This window comes from Taudactylus pleione, unplaced genomic scaffold (genome assembly GCF_031769625.1).
Source record: "Taudactylus pleione unplaced genomic scaffold, aTauple2 ptg000085l, whole genome shotgun sequence".
In the NCBI taxonomy this organism is placed as follows: Eukaryota; Metazoa; Chordata; class Amphibia; order Anura; family Myobatrachidae; genus Taudactylus; species Taudactylus pleione.
The window spans coordinates 12040740-12052251 of NW_028284487.1; the positions used below are offsets into that span (position 1 = coordinate 12040740).

The window sequence follows — 11512 nt, forward strand, 5'->3', positions numbered from 1 at the left end:
AATGTCATCCTTTGGCTGATGCAGCATTTCTCTATATGGCATACATAGAAAACTTTTTCTCAAATATAGCAATATGGCAAATCTAAGAAATGCTGTGGCTAATTAATCAATCAGGACATTTATTTGGTGATTGAATCTACTATGGGGGACTAAGTTTTAAGACGAGAAGAAGAACAGACCTTTACTCTCATTAGTGCACACTGAAGAAGAAAATTCTTAAAACCAGAATATCTTAAAACCATAGCACAAGTGATGGATCACTGCATTCTTATTGCAACTTTTCCTATTTCCAAATGTTTGACAAACATCTCTCCAGTTGAAAACTGATTTGAAACAGCTTCAAAATTAGTTTGGAGTAAAAAAACCACTGAAGATGATGGGATTTATACAAAGTTTAAATATAGATAAGCTATCCTAAAATTCAACTTTAAGGAAATTGAACAAAGTTAGGTCCCACCAAGATTTGAAATCAGATTACTGGATTCAAAGTCCAAAGTGCTCACCATTACACCATGGAACCCATTATTAGAGAGTCTTCCTCTACTCAATATTGCTGATCTTTGAAATACTGAATGCTCTCCTGTTTTAGGTACATTTGGCATTTTTGTGTTTGCTGATGCTTTTATGTTTGGCCGGTTTGCTCAGTTGGTTAGAGCGTGGTACTAATAACGCCAAGGTCATGGGTTTGATCCCCATATGGGCCATGTGCTTTTTCTTGTTGGCAAGAAATGCCAAGAAGGGATTTTATCCAGCGGCAAAGTGCATGAAGTGTGGGATGAATGCATTGGCTACAGTTAGCAGCCCTTGAAACTTGCTAGAGAACATCATAGACACATACAAAACAGAGAATTTTTAAATCCATGTTAGGAATAAACAAAAATGTCATCCTTTGGCTGATGCAGCATTTCTCTATATGGCATACATAGAAAACTTTTTCTCAAATATAGCAATATGGCAAATCTAAGAAATGCTGTGGCAAATTAATCAATCAGGACATTTATTTGGTGATTGAATCTACTATGGGGGACTAAGTTTTATGACGAGAAGAAGAACAGACCTTTACTCTCATTAGTGCACACTGAAGAAGAAAATTCTTAAAACCAGAATATCTTAAAACCATAGCACAAGTGATGGATCACTGCATTCTTATTGCAACTTTTCCTATTTCCAAATGTTTGACAAACATCTCTCCAGTTGAAAACTGATTTGAAACAGCTTCAAAATTAGTTTGGAGTAAAAAAACCACTGAAGATGATGGGATTTATACAAAGTTTAAATATAGATAAGCTATCCTAAAATTCAACTTTAAGGAAATTGAACAAAGTTAGGTCCCACCAAGATTTGAAATCAGATTACTGGATTCAAAGTCCAAAGTGCTCACCATTACACCATGGAACCCATTATTAGAGAGTCTTCCTCTACTCAATATTGCTGATCTTTGAAATACTGAATGTTCTCCTGTTTTAGGTACATTTGGCATTTTTGTGTTTGCTGATGCTTTTATGTTTGGCCGGTTTGCTCAGTTGGTTAGAGCGTGGTGCTAATAACGCCAAGGTCATGGGTTTGATCCCCATATGGGCCATGTGCTTTTTCTTGTTGGCAAGAAATGCCAAGAAGGGATTTTATCCAGCGGCAAAGTGCATGAAGTGTGGGATGAATGCATTGGCTACAGTTAGCAGCCCTTGAAACTTGCTAGAGAACATCATAGACACATACAAAACAGAGAATTTTTAAATCCATGTTAGGAATAAACAAAAATGTCATCCTTTGGCTGATGCAGCATTTCTCTATATGGCATACATAGAAAACTTTTTCTCAAATATAGCAATATGGCAAATCTAAGAAATGCTGTGGCAAATTAATCAATCAGGACATTTATTTGGTGATTGAATCTACTATGGGGGACTAAGTTTTATGACGAGAAGAAGAACAGACCTTTACTCTCATTAGTGCACACTGAAGAAGAAAATTCTTAAAACCAGAATATCTTAAAACCATAGCACAAGTGATGGATCACTGCATTCTTATTGCAACTTTTCCTAATTCCAAATGTTTGACAAACATCTCTCCAGTTGAAAACTGATTTGAAACAGCTTCAAAATTAGTTTGCAGTAAAAAAACCACTGAAGATGATGGGATTTATACAAAGTTTAAATATAGATAAGCTATCCTAAAATTCAACTTTAAGGAAATTGAACAAAGTTAGGTCCCACCAAGATTTGAAATCAGATTACTGGATTCAAAGTCCAAAGTGCTCACCATTACACCATGGAACCCATTATTAGAGAGTCTTCCTCTACTCAATATTGCTGATCTTTGAAATACTGAATGTTCTCCTGTTTTAGGTACATTTGGCATTTTTGTGTTTGGTGATGCTTTTATGTTTGGCCGGTTAGCTCAGTTGGTTAGAGTGTTGTGCTAATAACACCAAGGTCATGTGTTCGATCCCCATACGGGCCATGTGCTTTTTCTTGTTGTCCTACAAGAAATGCCAAGAAGGGATTTTATCCAGCGGCAAAGTGCATGAAGTGTGGGATGAATGCATTGGCTACAGTTAGCAGCCCTTGAAACTTGCTAGAGAACATCATAGACACATAAAAAACAGAGAATTTTTAAATCCATGTTAGGAATAAACAAAAATGTCATCCTTTGGCTGATGCAGCATTTCTCTATATGGCATACATAGAAAACTTTTTCTCAAATATAGCAATATGGCAAATCTAAGAAATGCTGTGGCTAATTAATCAATCAGGACATTTATTTGGTGATTGAATCTACTATGGGGGACTAAGTTTTAAGACGAGAAGAAGAACAGACCTTTACTCTCATTAGTGCACACTGAAGAAGAAAATTCTTAAAACCAGAATATCTTAAAACCATAGCACAAGTGATGGATCACTGCATTCTTATTGCAACTTTTCCTATTTCCAAATGTTTGACAAACATCTCTCCAGTTGAAAACTGATTTGAAACAGCTTCAAAATTAGTTTGGAGTAAAAAAACCACTGAAGATGATGGGATTTATACAAAGTTTAAATATAGATAAGCTATCCTAAAATTCAACTTTAAGGAAATTGAACAAAGTTAGGTCCCACCAAGATTTGAAATCAGATTACTGGATTCAAAGTCCAAAGTGCTCACCATTACACCATGGAACCCATTATTAGAGAGTCTTCCTCTAATCAATATTGCTGATCTTTGAAATACTGAATGCTCTCCTGTTTTAGGTACATTTGGCATTTTTGTGTTTGCTGATGCTTTTATGTTTGGCCGGTTTGCTCAGTTGGTTAGAGCATGGTGCTAATAACGCCAAGGTCATGGGTTTGATCCCCATATGGGCCATGTGCTTTTTCTTGTTGGCAAGAAATGCCAAGAAGGGATTTTATCCAGCGGCAAAGTGTATGAAGTGTGGGATGAATGCATTGGCTACAGTTAGCAGCCCTTGAAACTTGCTAGAGAACATCATAGACACATACAAAACAGAGAATTTTTAAATCCATGTTAGGAATAAACAAAAATGTCATCCTTTGGCTGATGCAGCATTTCTCTATATGGCATACATAGAAAACTTTTTCTCAAATATAGCAATATGGCAAATCTAAGAAATGCTAAGGCTAATTAATCAATCAGGACATTTATTTGGTGATTGAATCTACTATGGGGGACTAAGTTTTAAGAAGAGAAGAAGAACAGACCTTTACTCTCATTAGTGCACACTGAAGAAGAAAATTCTTAAAACCAGAATATCTTAAAACCATAGCACAAGTGATGGATCACTGCATTCTTATTGCAACTTTTCCTAATTCCAAATGTTTGACAAACATCTCTCCAGTTGAAAACTGATTTGAAACAGCTTCAAAATTAGTTTGCAGTAAAAAAACCACTGAAGATGATGGGATTTATACAAAGTTTAAATATAGATAAGCTATCCTAAAATTCAACTTTAAGGAAATTGAACAAAGTTAGGTACCACCAAGATTTGAAATCAGATTACAGGATTCAAAGTCCAAAGTGCTCACCATTACACCATGGAACCCATTATTAGAGGGTCTTCCTCTACTCAATATTGAAATACTGAATGTTCTCCTGTTTTAGGTACATTTGGCATTTTTGTGTTTGCTGATGCTTTTATGTTTGGCCAGTTAGCTCAGTTGGTTAGAGCGTGGTGCTAATAACACCAAGGTCATGTGTTCGATCCCCATACGGGCCATGTGCTTTTTCTTGTTGTCCTACAAGAAATGCCAAGAAGGGATTTTATCCAGCGGCAAAGTGCATGAAGTGTGGGATGAATGCATTGGCTACAGTTAGCAGCCCTTGAAACTTGCTAGAGAACATCATAGACACATACAAAACAGAGAATTTTTAAATCCATGTTAGGAATAAACAAAAATGTCATCCTTTGGCTGATGCAGCATTTCTCTATATGGCATACATAGAAAACTTTTTCTCAAATATAGCAATATGGCAAATCTAAGAAATGCTGTGGCAAATTAATCAATCAGGACATTTATTTGGTGATTGAATCTACTATGGGGGACTAAGTTTTATGACGAGAAGAAGAACAGACCTTTACTCTCATTAGTGCACACTGAAGAAGAAAATTCTTAAAACCAGAATATCTTAAAACCATAGCACAAGTGATGGATCACTGCATTCTTATTGCAACTTTTCCTATTTCCAAATGTTTGACAAACATCTCTCCAGTTGAAAACTGATTTGAAACAGCTTCAAAATTAGTTTGGAGTAAAAAAACCACTGAAGATGATGGGATTTATACAAAGTTTAAATATAGATAAGCTATCCTAAAATTCAACTTTAAGGAAATTGAACAAAGTTAGGTCCCACCAAGATTTGAAATCAGATTACTGGATTCAAAGTCTAAAGTGCTCACCATTACACCATGGAACCCATTATTAGAGAGTCTTCCTCTACTCAATATTGCTGATCTTTGAAATACTGAATGCTCTCCTGTTTTAGGTACATTTGGCATTTTTGTGTTTGCTGATGTTTTTATGTTTGGCCAGTTTGCTCAGTTGGTTAGAGCGTGGTGCTAATAATGCCAAGGTCATGGGTTTGATCCCCATATGGGCCATGTGCTTTTTCTTGTTGGCAAGAAATGCCAAGAAGGGATTTTATCCAGCGGCAAAGTGCATGAAGTGTGGGATGAATGCATTGGCTACAGTTAGCAGCCCTTGAAACTTGCTAGAGAACATCATAGACACATACAAAACAGAGAATTTTTAAATCCATGTTAGGAATAAACAAAAATGTCATCCTTTGGCTGATGCAGCATTTCTCTATATGGCATACATAGAAAACTTTTTCTCAAATATAGCAATATGGCAAATCTAAGAAATGCTGTGGCAAATTAATCAATCAGGACATTTATTTGGTGATTGAATCTACTATGGGGGACTAAGTTTTATGACGAGAAGAAGAACAGACCTTTACTCTCATTAGTGCACACTGAAGAAGAAAATTCTTAAAACCAGAATATCTTAAAACCATAGCACAAGTGATGGATCACTGCATTCTTATTGCAACTTTTCCTAATTCCAAATGTTTGACAAACATCTCTCCAGTTGAAAACTGATTTGAAACAGCTTCAAAATTAGTTTGCAGTAAAAAAACCACTGAAGATGATGGGATTTATACAAAGTTTAAATATAGATAAGCTATCCTAAAATTCAACTTTAAGGAAATTGAACAAAGTTAGGTCCCACCAAGATTTGAAATCAGATTACTGGATTCAAAGTCCAAAGTGCTCACCATTACACCATGGAACCCATTATTAGAGAGTCTTCCTCTACTCAATATTGCTGATCTTTGAAATACTGAATGCTCTCCTGTTTTAGGTACATTTGGCATTTTTGTGTTTGCTGATGCTTTTATGTTTGGCCGGTTTGCTCAGTTGGTTAGAGTGTGGTGCTAATAACGCCAAGGTCATGTGTTTGATCCCCATATGGGCCATGTGCTTTTTCTTGTTGGCAAGAAATGCCAAGAAGGGATTTTATCCAGCGGCAAAGTGCATGAAGTGTGGGATGAATGCATTGGCTACAGTTAGCAGCCCTTGAAACTTGCTAGAGAACATCATAGACACATACAAAACAGAGAATTTTTAAATCCATGTTAGGAATAAACAAAAATGTCATCCTTTGGCTGATGCAGCATTTCTCTATATGGCATACATAGAAAACTTTTTCTCAAATATAGCAATATGGCAAATCTAAGAAATGCTAAGGCTAATTAATCAATCAGGACATTTATTTGGTGATTGAATCTACTATGGGGGCTAAGTTTTAAGAAGAGAAGAAGAACAGACCTTTACTCTCATTAGTGCACACTGAAGAAGAAAATTCTTAAAACCAGAATATCTTAAAACCATAGCACAAGTGATGGATCACTGCATTCTTATTGCAACTTTTCCTAATTCCAAATGTTTGACAAACATCTCTCCAGTTGAAAACTGATTTGAAACAGCTTCAAAATTAGTTTGCAGTAAAAAAACCACTGAAGATGATGGGATTTATACAAAGTTTAAATATAGATAAGCTATCCTAAAATTCAACTTTAAGGAAATTGAACAAAGTTAGGTACCACCAAGATTTGAAATCAGATTACTGGATTCAAAGTCCAAAGTGCTCACCATTACACCATGGAACCCATTATTAGAGAGTCTTCCTCTACTCAATATTGAAATACTGAATGTTCTCCTGTTTTAGGTACATTTGGCATTTTTGTGTTTGCTGATGCTTTTATGTTTGGCCGGTTAGCTCAGTTGGTTAGAGCGTGGTGCTAATAACGCCAAGGTCATGTGTTCGATCCCCATACGCGCCATGTGCTTTTTCTTGTTGTCCTACAAGAAATGCCAAGAAGGGATTTTATCCAGCGGCAAAGTGCATGAAGTGTGGGATGAATGCATTGGCTACAGTTAGCAGCCCTTGAAACTTGCTAGAGAACATCATAGACACATACAAAACAGAGAATTTTTAAATCCATGTTAGGAATAAACAAAAATGTCATCCTTTGGCTGATGCAGCATTTCTCTATATGGCATACATAGAAAACTTTTTCTCAAATATAGCAATATGGCAAATCTAAGAAATGCTAAGGCTAATTAATCAATCAGGACATTTATTTGGTGATTGAATCTACTATGGGGGACTAAGTTTTAAGAAGAGAAGAAGAACAGACCTTTACTCTCATTAGTGCACACTGAAGAAGAAAATTCTTAAAACCAGAATATCTTAAAACCATAGCACAAGTGATGGATCACTGCATTCTTATTGCAACTTTTCCTATTTCCAAATGTTTGACAAACATCTCTCCAGTTGAAAACTGATTTGAAACAGCTTCAAAATTAGTTTGGAGTAAAAAATCACTGAAGATGATGGGATTTATACAAAGTTTAAATATAGATAAGCTATCCTAAAATTCAACTTTAAGGAAATTGAACAAAGTTAGGTCCCACCAAGATTTGAAATCAGATTACTGGATTCAAAGTCCAAAGTGCTCACCATTACACCATGGAACCCATTATTAGAGAGTCTTCCTCTACTCAATATTGCTGATCTTTGAAATACTGAATGTTCTCCTGTTTTAGGTACATTTGGCATTTTTGTGTTTGCTGATGCTTTTATGTTTGGCTGGTTTGCTCAGTTGGTTAGAGCGTGGTGCTAATAACACCAAGGTCATGGGTTTGATCCCCATATGGGCCATGTGCTTTTTCTTGTTGGCAAGAAATGCCAAGAAGGGATTTTATACAGCGGCAAAGTGCATGAAGTGTGGGATGAATGCATTGGCTACAGTTAGCAGCCCTTGAAACTTGCTAGAGAACATCATAGACACATACAAAACAGAGAATTTTTAAATCCATGTTAGGAATAAACAAAAATGTCATCCTTTGGCTGATGCAGCATTTCTCTATATGGCATACATAGAAAACTTTTTCTCAAATATAGCAATATGGCAAATCTAAGAAATGCTGTGGCTAATTAATCAATCAGGACATTTATTTGGTGATTGAATCTACTATGGGGGACTAAGTTTTAAGAAGAGAAGAAGAACAGACCTTTACTCTCATTAGTGCACACTGAAGAAGAAAATTCTTAAAACCAGAATATCTTAAAACCATAGCACAAGTGATGGATCACTGCATTCTTATTGCAACTTTTCCTATTTCCAAATGTTTGACAAACATCTCTCCAGTTGAAAACTGATTTGAAACAGCTTCAAAATTAGTTTGGAGTAAAAAAACCACTGAAGATGATGGGATTTATACAAAGTTTAAATATAGATAAGCTATCCTAAAATTAAACTTTAAGGAAATTGAACAAAGTTAGGTCCCACCAAGATTTGAAATCAGATTACTGGATTCAAAGTCCAAAGTGCTCACCATTACACCATGGAACCCATTATTAGAGAGTCTTCCTCTACTCAATATTGCTGATCTTTGAAATACTGAATGTTCTCCTGTTTTAGGTACATTTGGCATTTTTGTGTTTGCTGATGCTTTTATGTTTGGCCGGTTTGCTCAGTTGGTTAGAGCGTGGTGCTAATAACGCCAAGGTCATGGGTTTGATCCCCATATGGGCCATGTGCTTTTTCTTGTTGTCCTACAAGAAATGCCAAGAAGGGATTTTATCCAGCGGCAAAGTGCATGAAGTGTGGGATGAATGCATTGGCTACAGTTAGCAGCCCTTGAAACTTGCTAGAGAACATCATAGACACATACAAAACAGAGAATTTTTAAATCCATGTTAGGAATAAACAAAAATGTCATCCTTTGGCTGATGCAGCATTTCTCTATATGGCATACATAGAAAACTTTTTCTCAAATATAGCAATATGGCAAATCTAAGAAATGCTAAGGCTAATTAATCAATCAGGACATTTATTTGGTGATTGAATCTACTATGGTGGACTAAGTTTTATGACGAGAAGAAGAACAGACCTTTACTCTCATTAGTGCACACTGAAGAAGAAAATTCTTAAAACCAGAATATCTTAAAACCATAGCACAAGTGATGGATCACTGCATTCTTATTGCAACTTTTCCTAATTCCAAATGTTTGACAAACATCTCTCCAGTTGAAAACTGATTTGAAACAGCTTCAAAATTAGTTTGCAGTAAAAAAACCACTGAAGATGATGGGATTTATACAAAGTTTAAATATAGATAAGCTATCCTAAAATTCAACTTTAAGGAAATTGAACAAAGTTAGGTCCCACCAAGATTTGAAATCAGATTACAGGATTCAAAGTCCAAAGTGCTCACCATTACACCATGGAACCCATTATTAGAGAGTCTTCCTCTACTCAATATTGCTGATCTTTGAAATACTGAATGTTCTCCTGTTTTAGGTACATTTGGCATTTTTGTGTTTGCTGATGCTTTTATGTTTGGCCGGTTAGCTCAGTTGGTTAGAGCGTTGTGCTAATAACGCCAAGGTCATGTGTTCGATCCCCATACGGGCCATGTGCTTTTTCTTGTTGTCCTACAAGAAATGCCAAGAAGGGATTTTATCCAGCGGCAAAGTGCATGAAGTGTGGGATGAATGCATTGGCTACAGTTAGCAGCCCTTGAAACTTGCTAGAGAACATCATAGACACATACAAAACAGAGAATTTTTAAATCCATGTTAGGAATAAACAAAAATGTCATCCTTTGGCTGATGCAGCATTTCTCTATATGGCATACATAGAAAACTTTTTCTCAAATATAGCAATATGGCAAATCTAAGAAATGCTAAGGCTAATTAATCAATCAGGACATTTATTTGGTGATTGAATCTACTATGGGGGACTAAGTTTTAAGAAGAGAAGAAGAACAGACCTTTACTCTCATTAGTGCACACTGAAGAAGAAAATTCTTAAAACCAGAATATCTTAAAACCATAGCACAAGTGATGGATCACTGCATTCTTATTGCAACTTTTCCTATTTCCAAATGTTTGACAAACATCTCTCCAGTTGAAAACTGATTTGAAACAGCTTCAAAATTAGTTTGGAGTAAAAAATCACTGAAGATGATGGGATTTATACAAAGTTTAAATATAGATAAGCTATCCTAAAATTCAACTTTAAGGAAATTGAACAAAGTTAGGTCTCACCAAGATTTGAAATCAGATTACTGGATTCAAAGTCCAAAGTGCTCACCATTACACCATGGAACCCATTATTAGAGAGTCTTCCTCTACTCAATATTGCTGATCTTTGAAATACTGAATGTTCTCCTGTTTTAGGTACATTTGGCATTTTTGTGTTTGCTGATGCTTTTATGTTTGGCCGGTTTGCTCAGTTGGTTAGAGCGTGGTGCTAATAACGCCAAGGTCATGGGTTTGATCCCCATATGGGCCATGTGCTTTTTCTTGTTGGCAAGAAATGCCAAGAAGGGATTTTATCCAGCGGCAAAGTGCATGAAGTGTGGGATGAATGCATTGGCTACAGTTAGCAGCCCTTGAAACTTGCTAGAGAACATCATAGACACATACAAAACAGAGAATTTTTAAATCCATGTTAGGAATAAACAAAAATGTCATCCTTTGGCTGATGCAGCATTTCTCTATATGGCATACATAGAAAACTTTTTCTCAAATATAGCAATATGGCAAATCTAAGAAATGCTAAGGCTAATTAATCAATCAGGACATTTATTTGGTGATTGAATCTACTATGGGGGACTAAGTTTTAAGAAGAGAAGAAGAACAGACCTTTACTCTCATTAGTGCACACTGAAGAAGAAAATTCTTAAAACCAGAATATCTTAAAACCATAGCACAAGTGATGGATCACTGCATTCTTATTGCAACTTTTCCTAATTCCAAATGTTTGACAAACATCTCTCCAGTTGAAAACTGATTTGAAACAGCTTCCAAATTAGTTTGCAGTAAAAAAACCACTGAAGATGATGGGATTTATACAAAGTTTAAATATAGATAAGCTATCCTAAAATTCAACTTTAAGGAAATTGAACAAAGTTAGGTACCACCAAGATTTGAAATCAGATTACAGGATTCAAAGTCCAAAGTGCTCACCATTACACCATGGAACCCATTATTAGAGAGTCTTCCTCTACTCAATATTGAAATACTGAATGTTCTCCTGTTTTAGGTACATTTGGCATTTTTGTGTTTGCTGATGCTTTTATGTTTGGCCGGTTAGCTCAGTTGGTTAGAGCGTGGTGCTAATAACGCCAAGGTCATGTGTTCGATCCCCATACGGGCCATGTGCTTTTTCTTGTTGTCCTACAAGAAATGCCAAGAAGGGATTTTATCCAGCGGCAAAGTGCATGAAGTGTAGTATGAATGCATTGGCTACAGTTAGCAGCCCTTGAAACTTGCTAGAGAACATCATAGACACATACAAAACAGAGAATTTTTAAATCCATGTTAGGAATAAACAAAAATGTCATCCTTTGGCTGATGCAGCATTTCTCTATATGGCATACATAGAAAACTTTTTCTCAAATATAGCAATATGGCAAATCTAAGAAATGCTAAGGCTAATTAAT

The 11512-nt window shown here is 35.9% G+C and overlaps 1 non-coding gene across 1 annotated transcript; it reads left to right on the forward strand.

Moving 5' to 3' along the window:
- The first annotated feature begins 11153 nt into the window (after positions 1-11153).
- On the forward strand, positions 11154-11227 carry TRNAI-AAU (transfer RNA isoleucine (anticodon AAU)). The gene has a single exon. It is a non-coding gene; the product is annotated as a tRNA-Ile (tRNA).
- The last annotated feature ends 285 nt before the right edge of the window (positions 11228-11512 follow it).